The sequence below is a fragment of the Tachyglossus aculeatus genome, chromosome 8 (genome assembly GCF_015852505.1).
Source record: "Tachyglossus aculeatus isolate mTacAcu1 chromosome 8, mTacAcu1.pri, whole genome shotgun sequence".
Taxonomy (NCBI): domain Eukaryota; kingdom Metazoa; phylum Chordata; class Mammalia; order Monotremata; family Tachyglossidae; genus Tachyglossus; species Tachyglossus aculeatus.
This window is the reverse complement of record NC_052073.1, coordinates 4,428,918-4,442,901: the sequence shown is the minus strand read 5'-3', so window position 1 is coordinate 4,442,901 and position 13,984 is coordinate 4,428,918. Positions and strand designations below refer to the sequence as shown.

Below are 13,984 nucleotides of genomic sequence, written 5' to 3'. Positions count from 1 at the left end.
GGGTAGGGACCGTCTCTATACGTTGCCAACTTGTACTTCCCAAGCGCTTAGTACAGTGCTCTGAACACAGTAAGTGCTCAATAAATACAATTGATTGATTGATTGATTGTAATGCATTTACTCTGGGCCAAGGACTTTTCTAAGCGCTGGGATAGATACAAGTTAATCAGGTTGGACCCGGTCCCTCTCCCACATGGGGCTCACCCTCTTGATCCCCATTTTACAGATGAGGCCACTGAGGCCCAGAGAAATGAAGTGACTTGCCCAGGGCCACACAGCAGACAAGTGACGGAGTGGGATTGAAGCTCAAGACCTTCTCACTTCCAGGCGTGTGCTTTATCCCCTGTGCCATACTGCTCACAGTCTCAATCCCCATTTAACAGATTAGGTAACTGAGGCCCAGAGAATTGAAGCAACTTGCCTGAGGACACCCGGCAGACATGTGGCAGAGACAGAATTAGAACCCAGGTCCTTCTGACTCCCGGGCCTGGCTCTATCCACTAGGCCACGCCGCTTCTCATGTCTGCCTCCAGCAGCATGGGTGTGTAAACTTTAGACTGTAAGCTTGGCTTGTTGTGGGCTGGGGATGTGTCTACCATCTCTGTTATACTGTAATAATAATAATAATAATATTATTATTCTCCCCCTTTTAGACTGTGAGCCCACTGTTGGGTAGGGACTGTCTCTATATGTTGCCAATTTGTACTTCCCAAGCGCTTAGTACAGTGCTCTGCACATAGTAAGCGCTCAATAAATGCGATTGATGATGAATAATAACATTTGTTAAGTGTTTACTATGTGACAAGCACTGTTCTAAGCGCTGGCGGGGGGGATACAAGGTGATCAGGTGATGTTTTTTTTTTATTTTACTTGTACATATCTATTCTATTTATTCTATTTTGTTGGTATGTTTGGTTTTGTTCTCTGTCTCCCCCTTTTAGACTGTGAGCCCACTGTTGGGTAGGGACTGTCTCTATCTGTTGCCAACTTGTACTTCCCAAGCGCTTAGTACAGTGCTCTGCCCACAGTAAGCGCTCAGTAAATACGATTGATTGGTTGACTGATCAGGTTGTCCCAGTGGGGCTCACAGTCTTCAGTCCCATTTTACAGATGAGGTAACTGAGGCTCTGAGAAGTTAAGTGACTTGCCCAAGGTCACACAGCAGACATGTGACGGAGCGAGGATTAGAACCCATGACCTCTGACCCCCAAGCCCACGTTCTTTCTACTGAGCCACACTGCTTCCCTACTGTACTCTCCCAAGTTTCTAGTAGAGTGCTCTGCACTCAATAAATGCAGTGGATTGCTTGATTAGTAGTAATAATAGATAATGATAATAATGAGACGGGTTAAACACTGTGCGCCATACATTGTACTGAGTGCAGGAATAAATACAAGATAATCAGGTTGAGTGCTTACTGTGTGCAGAACACTGTACCTAGTGCTTGGTAAGTGCAATACAGGAATAGAGAGAGACAATCCCTGCCCAACCGGGCTTACAATCTAGATGGGGAGAGACAGACATCAAAACAAGTAACCAGGCGTCAATATAAATAAATAGAATTATAGATATATACATACGTACATCCATATGTGCTGTGGGGCTGGGAGAGGAGGGGAAGAGCAAAGGGAGCGAGTCAAGGTGACGCGGAAGGGAGGGGGAGCTGAGGAAAAGGGATTGTCTCTTTTGCCAAATTGTACTTTCCATGCACTTAGTACAGTGCTGTGCACGCAGTAAGCGTCCAATAAATACGCTTGAATGACCGAATGAATGAAAAGGGGGCTTAATCTGGGAAGGCGTTTTGGAGGGACAGGGATCGGGTCTGATTCTTTTAGACTGTGAGCCCACTGTTGGGTAGGGACTGTCTCTATATGTTGCCAACTTGTACTTCCCAGGCGCTTAGTACAGTGCTTTGCACACAGCGCTTAATAAATACAATTGATTGATTGATTGATTCCCACGGCTTAGAACAATGCAGGGCACACAGCAAGCGCTTGATGGCATTTGTTAAGTGCTTACTATGTGCAAAGCACTGTTCTAAGCACTGGGGGAGATACAAGGTGATCAGGTTGTCCCAAGTGGGGTTCACAGACTTAATCCCCATTTTCCAGATGAGGTAACTGAGGCACAGAGAAATTAAGTGACTTGCCCAAAGTCATACCTCTGACAATAAATGGTAGCATTTATTGAGCTGCCTTGGTTTATTACGATGCACTCAGTAAGCGCTTAATACATACTATTTATTACTACTACTAATAGTGGTAGCATTTATTGAGCTCTCTCTTGCTGTGGTACACACAGTAAGTGCTTAATAAATACTATTAATACTACTAATTGTGGTAGCCTTTATTGATTTCCCGCCTAAAGTGGTACACACAGTAAGCACTTAATACATGCTATTACTACTACTACTAATAGTGGTAGCATTTATTGAGCTCCCTCTTGGTGAGGTACACACATTAAGTACTCAGTAAATACTGTTAATGCTACTAAATTGTGGTAACCTTCATTGATTTCCCGCCTGAAGTGGTACACACAGTAAGCGCTTAATACATTCTATTACTACTACTAATAGTGGTAGCATTTATTGAGCTCCCACTTGGTGTGGCACACCCAGTAAGCACTTAATGGAGAAGCAGCGTGGCTCAGTGGAAAGGGCCTGGGCTTTGGAGTCAGAGGTCATGGGTTCAAATCCCAGCTCTGCCAATTGTCAGCTGTGTGACTTTGGGCAAGTCACTTAACTTCTCTGGGCCTGAGTTACCTCATCTGTAAAATGGGGATTAAGACTGTGAGCCCCCTGTGGGATAACCTGATCACCTTGTATCCTCCCCAGTGCTTAGAACAGTGCTTTGCACATAGTAAGCACTTAATAAATGCCATCATTATTATTATTATTAATACATATTATTTTGCTACTCATAGTGGTAGCATTTATTGAGCTCCTACTTGATGCGGTGCACATGATAAGCGCTTAATACATTCTGTTACTACTGCTAATGGTGGTAGTATTTATTGAGCTCCCACTGGGTATAGTGCACACCGTAAACGCTCAATAAATACTATTACTGCTACTAATAGCCAACTTGTACTTCCCAAGCACTTAGTACAGTGCTGTGCACACAGTAAGCGCTCAATAAATACAATTGATTGATTGATAAATAGCGGGAGCATTTATCGAGCTCCCGCTTGGAGTGGTGCACTATACTGGACACTTGGGAAATAGAGAATAAAGAGGTGCCTGTCCATGAGGAGCTCACACTCCGATGAAGAAGACAAGTATAAAGATATTTACAACCAAGAGGCACTCAAAGCAACATTGAGGTGGTGGTACCCTCCCGGGGGTATGTGATTAGCGCTTAGTACAGTGCTCTGCACACAGTAAGCGCTCAATAAATACGATTGATGATTAGGGGGTGCACCTCTCCACAGTCCCAACTTTTCTCTCAATCCATCAGTCGGTGGTATTTATTGAGCGCTTACTGGACGCAGCACACTAGACTAGAGTTTAGGAGAGTGCAGTATAACAGAGTTGGTAGACACATTGCTGTCCCACAGCGAGCTTTCTGTCTTCTAACTTCCCCCCTTTTCTCCTCCAGTAATCTTTCCTCCTTCATTCATTCGGTGGTATTTACTGAGCGCTTACTGTGTGCAGAGAAGCAGCGTGGCTTAGCGGAAAGAGCACGGGGTTGGAAGCCAGATGACGTGGGTTCTAATTCCGGCTCCACCACTCGTCTGCTGTGTGATCTTGGGTAAATCACTTCACTTCTCTGGGCCCCAGTGACCTCATCTGTAAAATGGGGATTAGGACTGTGAGCCCCATGAGGGACAATTTAAGCAGCGTGGCTCAGTGGACAGAGCCCGGGCTTTGGAGTCAGAGGTCGTGGGTTCGAATCCCAGCTCCGCCACAAGTCTGCTGTGTGACCTTGGGCAAGTCACTTAACGCCTCTGAGCCTCAGTTACCTCATCTGTAAAAATGGGGATTAAGACTGTGAGCCCCACGTGGGACAACTTGATCCCATTGTATCCCCCCCAGCGCTTAGAACAGTGCTTTGCACATAGTAAGCGCTGAACAAATGCCATTATTATTATTATTATTATTGTTATTGCCTCAGCGCTTAGAACAGTGCTTGGCACATAGTAAGCACATAACAAATACCATTATTATTATTATTACAATATAACAAGAGTTGATGGACACGTTCCCTGCTTACCGCGCCTTTTAACTTCCCGCCGTTTCCTCATTCATTCATTCACTTAGTGGTATTTATTGAGCGCTGACTGGGTGCAGAGCACTGTACCAAGCGCTTGGGAGGGGACAGGACAACAATAAACAGACACGTTCCCTGCCCCCAGTGAGAACCCCTTCCCTTCAGCCGAGGGGCAAACCTGTGGATGCGGAGAGAGCAGTCCGGAGGATGTGACAGGCTCCTCTTTTAGAAGCAGAAGTTACCTTCCCCCCCATCTTACCTCCTTCCCTTCCCCACAGGACCTGTATATATGTATATATGTTTGTACATATTTATTACTCTATTTTACGTGTACATATCTATTCTATTTATTTTATTTTGTTAGTATGTTTGGTTTTGTTCTCTGTCCCCCCCCTTTTAGACTGTGAGCCCACTGTTGGGCAGGGACTGTCTCTATATGTTGCCAATTTGTACTTCCCAAGCGCTCAGTACAGTGCTCTGCACACAGGAAGCGCTCAATAAATACGATTGATGATGATGATCTGGGTAAATCCTCAGACTCCACAGGCCAGCATTTCAGCCGTCCCAGAAAGATGGCTGTCAATCCCATACAGTAAGCATCGCAGAGGTGGATACCTCCTTGGAGGCAGGGAGTCGGAAGACCTGGGTTCTAGTCCCGGCTCTGCCCCTGGACTCCTGTGGGGCTGCAGAAAAGCCACGCAATCTCTCTGGTCCCGTTTCCTCATTGGTATATTGGGAGTAAAAGGTAGCTGTTCTCCCTAGTACACAGAGATGTTGGGAAGATAAATGGAAGGAATTCATTCATTTCATTCAATCGTACTTATTGAGCGCTTACTGTGTGCGGAGTACTGTACTAAGCGCTTGGGAAGTACAAGTTGGCAACGTATAGAGACGGTCCCTACCCAACAGTGGGCTCACGGTCTAGAAGAATTGACATGAAGTCATTCAAGGATAATAAGCACATTGACCCAAAGTAGTTTTGCCAACTCTGTTGTATTGTCCTCTCCCAAGCTGTCAGTACAGTGCCCTGCACATAGTAAGTGCTCACTGAATAGCACTGATGATGCTGCTGCTCGTGCTCACTACGCTCCCACCAAGGATGAGTGATGTGGACAGGGAAAGTATCTACCACAAAGAAGCAGCGTGAATTTGTGGAAAGAGCCCGGCCTTGGGAGTCAGAGGTCGTGGGTTCTAATCCCGGCTCCACTGCTTGTCAGCTGTGTGACTTTGGGCCAGTCACTTAACTTCTCTGTGCCTGTTACCTCATCTGTAAAATGGGGATCAAGACTGTGAGCCCCACTTGAGACAATCTGATTACCTTGTATTTACCCCAGAGGTTAGAACAGTTCTTGGCACATAGTAAGTGCTTGACAAATACCATTATTATTATTATTATTATTATTATTATTAGTATTATTATTACCACCAACTCTGTTTGGTCCATCCATCGTATTGATTGAGCGCTTACTGACCCCTCTAGACTGTAAGCTCATTGCGGGCAGGGAATGTTTCTATTTATTGTTGTATTGTACTCTCCCAAGTGCTTAGTACAGTGCCTCTACAAGCAGTAAGCGCTAAAAAAATACGATCGAATGAATAATAATAATGATGGCATTTATAAAGCACTTACTATGTGCAAAGCACTGTTCTAACCTCTGAATATGTTCAGAGTACTGTATTAAGCATTTGGGAGGATACAAAATAGCAGAGATGGTAGACACATTCCACTTAGTCCAGTGCTCTGCACACAGTAAGCTCTCAATAAATAAGATAGAATGAATTAATAATAATGATGATGGTATTTAAGCGCTTACTACGTGTCAAGCACGGTTCTAAGTACTACTGAATGAATGTATGTTGAGCACTGGACTAAGTACAAAATAACAGAGTTGGTAGACACCGTCCCTGTACACAATGAACTTAATGTCTTAGAGGGAGCTTACAGTTTGAGAATTCAGTCTGTACTCTCCCAAGCGTTTAGTCCAGTGCTCTGCACACAGGAAGCGCTCAATCATTATGTCTGACTGATTGATCGATCGATGGATCTGAGGAGCCTCAGGCCGGGATTTAGAAACTGGTGGTCAGGCCGGGAACCATGAAGGTGACTCCGTTCCATCTCTACCCAGCAGAATCCACGTGTGTGGGGTTTTAGACCCTAGACCGTGAAGGGGTTTTCAGATAATAATAATAATAAACCTAATGGTATTTAATAATAATAATGATGGCATTTGTTAAGCGCTTACTATGTGCAAAGGACTTGTTTAGCGTTTACTGTTTGCCAGGAACTGTTTTAAGCACTTGGGTGGATACAGGCAAATCGGGATGGACACAGTCCCTGTCATCATCATCATCATCATCAATCGTATTTATTGAGCGCTTACTATGTGCAGAGCACTGTACTAAGCGCTTGGGAAGTACAAATTGGCAACATATAGAGACAGTCCCTACCCAACAGTGGGCTCACAGTCTAAAAGGGGGAGACAGAGAACAAAACCAAACATACTAACAAAATAAAATAAATAGAATAGATATGTACAAGTAAAATAAATAAATAAATAGAGTAATAAATATGTAGAAACATATGTACATATATACAGGTGCTGTGGGGAAGGGAAGGAGGTAAGATGGGGGGTTGGAGAGGGGGACGAGGGGTGAGGAAGGAAGGGGCTCAGTCTGGGAAGGCCTCCTGGAGGAGATGAGCTCTCAGTAGGGCCTTGAAGGGAGGAAGAGAGCTAGCTTGGCGGATGGGCAGAGGGAGGCCATTCCAGGCCCGGGGGATGACGTGGGCCGGGGGTCGATGGCGGGAACGAGGTACGGTGAGATTAGCGGCAGAGGAGCGGAGGGTGTGGGGTGGGCTGTAGAAGGAGAGAAGGGAGGTGAGGTAGGCGGGGGCGAGGTGATGGACAGCCTTGAAGCCCAGGGTGAGGAGTTTCTGCCTGATGCGCAGATTGATTGGTAGCCACTGGAGATTTTTGAGGAGGGGAGTAATATGCCCAGAGCGTTTCTGGACAAAGATAATCCGGGCAGCAGCATGAAGTATGGATTGAAGTGGAGAGAGACACGAGGATGGGAGATCAGAGAGAAGGCTGATGCAGTAGTCCAGACGGGATAGGATGAGAGCTTGAATGAGCAGGGTAGCGGTTGGGATGGAGAGGAAAGGGCGGATCTTGGCAATGTTGCGGAGCTGAGACCGGCAGGTTTTGGTGACGGCTAGGACGTGAGGGGTGAATGAGAGAGCGGAGTTGAGGATGACACCAAGTTTGCGGGCTTGTGAGACGCGAAGGATGGTAGTGCCGTCAACAGAGATGGGAAAGTCAGGGAGAGGGCAAGGTTTGGGAGGGAAGACAAGGAGCTCAGTCTTCGACATGTTGAGCTTTAGGTGGTGGGCAGACATCCAGATGGAGATGTCCTGAAGGCAGGAGGAGATGCGAGCCTCCTGCACAGAGGTAACTGAGGCTCTGAGAGGTGAAGTGACTTACCCAAGGTCTCATAGCAGGCAAGTGGTGGGGCTGGAATTATTCATTCATTGTCGGTCAATCAGTCTTTATTGAGTGCTTACTGCGTGCTTGGGTGAGTCCAGTAGTGCAATAAACAGTCACATTCCCTGCCCACAATGAGCTCACAGTTTAGAGAACTAGAATCTATGACCTTCTGACTCCCAGGACTATGTTCTATCCGCTATGTCATGCTACTTCTCCGATGTGACATACTCATCCCAGGCCTGGTGCACCACATGTCTCCGACTTCCCAGCCCCGGGATATTTCATAGAGGGAGCTAGGGGACTGGCGTGTCCTCCTCGGTGACCGACTGACCGTAAGAATGCCCTGGCTGAGCCCGGCCCCACAAAGAGAGCAGCCAGTCGTGGTCATCTGGAAGCCCAGCAGGCGACGTCGGGTCCCTCACCGGCCGGACGAAGCTCGGGCCGGCTCCCTCACTCCGGCCCACCTTCCCGCCGAAAGAGGCCAGTCCGAGGGGCCGGTGGGTGGTCAGTATCCAGAGTACCCTGCTGGCCTGCTGGTTCGGCAGCTCCTGAGATCAACGGGGATGCTCGCCGGCCCGGCGCTCGTTAGATGCAGGCCTCCTCTCGCGGCCTTGCGCGGTTCCTGCCAGGTGCCCGGAGAGGAACCCACTCCGGCCGAGCTGGATTTTAAGTCGCCGAAAAGCAGAGGTCGGGATCCGACGAAATGCATGGGACCCCGCGACCCAATCCCGAGCCCTTCCCGCATCCCCCGATGGCTGAGTTGGACCGTTGGCAGCCTCCGTCCTGCTCATGGGTTGCCCCCCTCTACTAATCATGGGGTCCATGGAATTCCCCCGCTTCTTGGCTGTTCGGCGGAGCCCGTTTACTAGAACCCAGTGGGGTTTTTCCGGCCACCGGCATGTTTACGGGTCCCGCCGGCTGACGCTTGACTGCCCTGGGGCCGGTCAGCCTCGGCGAGGAGCACGACGGCCTACAGGAGCCCTGGATCGGGCCACTCTGGCCTGAGCTGGGTCCTTCCCGGGCGTCCCCGCCGGTGATGGGGTGGGTGGTTCCCGGTCCCCCTGATGATGCCAAGCGGAGTCCGGAGCGCCGGCAGGTCAGGCCGCAGCGGCGATGGCCGAGACCCCTAGCTGCCCACGGCCGGGGGGCCGGGGGAGGGTCCCTCGGGGCAGGCTCGGCCCGCCGGCTCGGTATCCGGCCGATGCCGTGGCCCAGCTCCGCCGGGAACTGCCGTTGGGCCATTTTGGGCCGGGCCCCGCCGGTCTTGTGACAACGGTCTCCATTGATTCATTGGAGGGTTAAATAAAGCGGCTGAGTCATAACGGAAGAAACCACAGGGAAATTTGTCACCGAAATGAAGCGATATGATTGTCGGAGCTTGACACCTACCGAATCGTTTTTTTAGGTTTGACTCGGTTTCTAAGTTGGGAGTTCTTGTAGCCCGTGGAGAGCCAAGATTCTCGCACTGGAGGCTTTGTTTTCTTCTCAAGGCATATCATGCGCCTTCTCTGAAACACAAAGAAAGCCCCCAAATACGGTATATAAGGCGCCCCGACGATCTGTGTGCGTTCGTGCGTCCGTCTTTCGTTCTTCGTCGGCGATCTGGACCGATGGAAACAAGGGGGCCTGGCGCCTAACGCGGAATCTGCGCAGGTACTGTCTGTTTTCTTTGTTGTAGCTACATAAGCTCTTCGTGGGCAGGGAACGTGTCCGTTTGTTGTTCTAGTCTACTCTCCCAAGCCCTTAGTACAGTGCCCTGCACAGAATAAGCACTCAGTAAATATATTGAATGACTATCGTAATAAGAATTATAATAGTTATAGTACTTGTTAGGCGCTTACTCTGTGCCAAGCACTGTTCTAAGTACAGGTGTAGGTACAACTTAATCAGGTTGGACCTAGTCCCTGTCCCACATGGGGCTCACATTCTTGCTCCCCATTTTACAGATGAGGTCATTGAGGCCCAGAGAAGTGAAGTGACTTGCCCAAGGTCACACAGCAGACATGTGGCGGAGTTGAGATTAGAATCTACCACCTTCTGACTCTAAGGCCCGGGCTCTATCCACTGAGCCTTGCTGCTTCTAGGAAGCGATGTGGCCTAATCAATCAGTCAGTGGTGTTTATTGAGCGCTTACTATGTGCAGAGCACTGAACTAAGCGCTTGGGAGAATACAGTACAACAGAACTGGTAGACATATGCCCTGCACACAGTGAGCGTAGTCTGGAGGGACTGATGCCGGGAGCCCAGGCCTGAGAGCCAGAGGACCTGGGTTCTTATCTCGCTGGGTGAACCTGGGTTCTCATCTCGCCTCCACCACTTGCCCACTGGGTGAACGTGGACAAGTCATTTTGCTTATTTGGGCCTCGGTTTCCTCATCTGTAAAACGGACACCCTACCTGGACTTTGAGATCTAGGTGAGACAGGGACTGTGTCACACTTGATGGTCTTGTGTGTACCTCGGTGCTTAGTGCTTGGCATAGAGTAAGCGCTTAAAGACTACCGCAATTAGTTTTTATTTATTTGTCGTACTGTAGTTTCCTAGCTGTGACGGGGAAGGCATACACACACGTGCGCGCGCGTGTGCCTCTCCCGATCAGCGTTTTTTGATTATTACATTTTTGGGTTGCCCTTTGACATTGATCCACCAATGGTATTTGTTGAGCACTTATAGTGCGCTGCGTATCCTCTGCAAATGAGAAGCAGTGTGGCACAGTGGAAAGAGCCCGGGCTTTGGAGTCAGAGATCATGGGTTCAAATCCCTGCTCCGCCAACTGTCAGCTGTGTGACTTTGGGCAAGTCACTTAACTTCTCTGTGCCTCAGTGACCTCATATGGAAAATGGGGATTAAAATTGTGAGCCCCCCGTGGGACAGTCTGATCACCTTGTAACCTCCCCAAGCGCTGAGAGCAGTGCTTTGCACATAGTAAGTGCTGAACAAGTACCATCATTATTATTATTAAATGGAGAGAATGTGAAATCAATCAATCAATCGTATTTATTGAGCGCTTACTAAGCGCTTGAGAAGTACAAGTTGGCAACATATAGAGACGGTCCCTACCCAACAGTGGGCTCACAGTCTAAAAGGAGGAAATCAGGAGCTCCGGGGTCGCAGATAATAATAATAATAATGGCATTTGTTAAGCGCTTACCTTGTGCCAAGCACTGTACTAAGTGCTGGCGTGGATACAGGCAAATTGGTTTGGACACAGTTCCTGTCCCACATTGGGCTCACAAACTCATTCCCCACTTTACAGATCAGGTCACGGAAGTACAGAGGAGTGAAGTCAGTTGCCCGATGTCATACCGCAGACAAGTGGTGGAGCCAGGATTAGAACCCATGACCTTCTGACTCGTAGGCCCGGGCCGTATCCACTATGCCATGCCGCTTCAGATGCTATAGAGTCAGGCTTGTGCATTTCTGCGATGGGCATGCAGAGAATGGCAACGTCACAGGATCCCGTTAGCCTCCCGCTTGGCTTTTCAGCAGTGTGTATGTGTTTGTGTGTGTGTTTGTGTGCACACGCACGCGGCGGGGAAGAGTTCTTCCACCAGATGGAACGGTTATGGAGTTTTAATTTCAGTCGGCAAGTTGGGCTCGCACGGGAGAAGGAAAAATGGAAAGAAATGAAATTTCGAAGAAGTTGCTCCGAGAGGCAAAGCGGGCTGCTGCCATTTCAGGAATTAATGGTCTAAGACTCTTGTACGGAGGGAGTCCGCGGGCCTCATTACAGGAAATGAATAGAATTGTTGGTGGAATTAAGTTAAGAATAGTAATTGCTCACACAGCTGTTTTTAAATAGCAAATTCAGTTAGGTAATCAGCAAAAAACCACTAAAATGTAGTTGATAGTTATACAGGAACTGCTTTATTGGCACTGACCGATGGTCCTAAGGGGTACTACGGAAACATCCAGACAGACAGAAAACCTTTGTACACAGTTTTCATGTCCGTAGAGTGGGCTTTTCCCCCTTAAGTGTAAATGCGATTAGAATGAATTTCCCTGCCCAGGCATAACCACAAAAGAAGCAGTGTGGCCTAGTGGTTAAAGCACAGGCCCGGGAGTCAGGAGGACCTGGATTCTAATCCTGCCTTCTCCACTTGTATGCCATGTGACCTTGGACAAGTCACTTGGCTTCTCTGTGCCTGTCACCTCATCTGTAAAATGGGGATCAAGACTCTGAGCCCCATGTGGAACAGGGAAGGTGTCCGACCTGATCAGCTTGTATCTGCCCCAGCGGTTAGAACAGTGCCTCAGTCACCTCATCTGTAAAATGGGGATCAAGACTCTGAGCCCCATGTGGAACAGGGAAGGTGTCCGACCTGATCGGCTCGTATCTGCCCCAGCGGTTAGAACAGTGCCTGGCACATAGTAAGTGCTTAACGGATGCCATTAAAAAAGCAAAAACAAAACAAAAATAACCTGAGCTGGTCTGAGGTGGGGCTGTGCCAAGGCAGGGGTGGTGGTGCCCAGGGTAAAGAGAGGTACGTGATGCCAACTGAGTCTTTGCCTCCCCGTAATTCTCCTCCGCTCCCCCAAGTTGGTGGGATAAAGAGAGGTACGTACTGCCAACTGATCAGTTGCCAACTGTGAGAAGCAGCGTGGCTTAGAGGAAAGAACCTGGGCTTTGGAGTCAGAGGTCATGGGTTCAAATCCCGGCTCCGCCAATTGTCAGCTGTGTGGCTTTGGCAAGTCACTTAATTTCTCTCAGCCTCAGTTCCCTCATCTGTCAAATGGGGATGAAGACTGTGAGCCCCCTGTGGGGCAACCTGATCACCTTGTAACCTCCCCAGCGCTTAGAACAGTGCTTTGCACATAGTAAGCGCTTAATAAATGCTATCATTGTTATTATTATTATTATTATCAATTGATCAATGGTATTTATCGAGCGCTTACTGTGTGCAGAGCACTACATGAAGCTCTTCTGTGAAGTAGAATAGGTCACTACAACAGAGTCGGTCGACACATTATGAAGCAGCATGGCATGATGTAGTGAATTGAGCACAGGCCTGGGATTCAGAAGGTCCTGGGTTCTAATCCCAGCTCTGCTACTTCACTTCTCTGGAACTCGGTTACCTCATCTGTAAAACGGGGATTGAGACTGTGAGCCCCACGTGGGACAGGGACTGTGTCCAACCCTATTTGCTTGTATCCACCCCAGCACTTAGTACAGTGCCTAGCACATAGTAAGCACTTAACAAATACCATTATTATTATTATTATCATCCCCTCCGAGCTTACAGTCTAGTGGGGCTCAGCCGATCTGTGCCTTTCCATGATTCCCTCCTGCCCCTGGGGGAAATGGCTTCCCGATGAGGTTCAGGACGGAGGTCCTTTCTCTGGTTTAGGGGTTTCTCAGCCCGTTTTGTGGGCAGTGGGCTGGGCCGCGGTCCCGGCGGGAGGGGGCTGGATCCTTCCGTCGGCACCGTGGCTTAGTTGGTTAAAGTGCCTGTCTAGTAAACAGGAGATCCTGGGTTTGAATCCCAGTGGTGCCTCAACTTCTTCCGGCCCGCACCCTCCGCTCCTCTGCCGCTAATCTCCTCTCTGTGCCTCGTTCTCGCCTGTCCCGCCGTCGACCCCTGGCCCACATCATCCCCCTGGCCTGGAATGCCCTCCCTCCCCACATCGCCAAGCTAGCTCTCTTCCTCCCTTCAAGGCCCTACTGAGAGTTCACCTCCTCCAGGAGGCCTTCCCAGACTGAGCCCCCTCTTTCCTCTCCCCCTCGTCCCCCTCTCCATATCCCCCGTCTTACCTCCTTCCCTTCCCCACAGCACCTGTATATATGTATATATGTTTGTACATATTTTTTACTCTATTTATTTATTTACTTATTTTACTTGTACATATTTATTCTATTTATTTTATTTTGTTAATATGTTTTGTTTTGTTCTCTGTCTCCCCCTTCTAGACTGTGAGCCCACTGTTGGGTAGGGACTGTCTCTATATGTTGCCAACTTGTACTTCCCAAGCACTTAGTACAGTGCTCTGCACACAGTTAGCTCTCAATAAATACAATTGATTGATTGATTGATTCCGCCCCCGGCCGGGGTCAGAAGGAGCAGCCTCTCCGGGCGGGCCACCTCCCGCTGGGACCATCTGCTCTCCACCTCTTGATTTTGGTGGGAGAGGGGGTTGCCCCAAGGGACACAGCTGGGAAGGACCCAGGAGGGCAACCAGGTTGGATTCCAGCAGAACCTGAGGAGACTGAGCTCACTGAGGGCAGGGAATGTGTCTGCCAACTCACTACATCGTACTCTCATTCATTCAGTTGTATTTATTGAGTGCTTACTGTGTAC

The 13,984-nt window shown here is 48.7% G+C and overlaps 1 protein-coding gene and 1 non-coding gene across 6 annotated transcripts in view; both read left to right on the top strand.

The window, feature by feature from the left end:
• The window catches only part of TCF12 (transcription factor 12), a 321,095-nt gene that overhangs the window by 98,431 nt on the left and 208,680 nt on the right, over positions 1 to 13,984 (top strand). The gene's annotated exons all lie outside the window — the stretch shown is intronic.
• Positions 13,110 to 13,183, top strand: TRNAT-AGU. Its single transcript has one exon. It is a non-coding gene; the product is annotated as a tRNA-Thr (tRNA).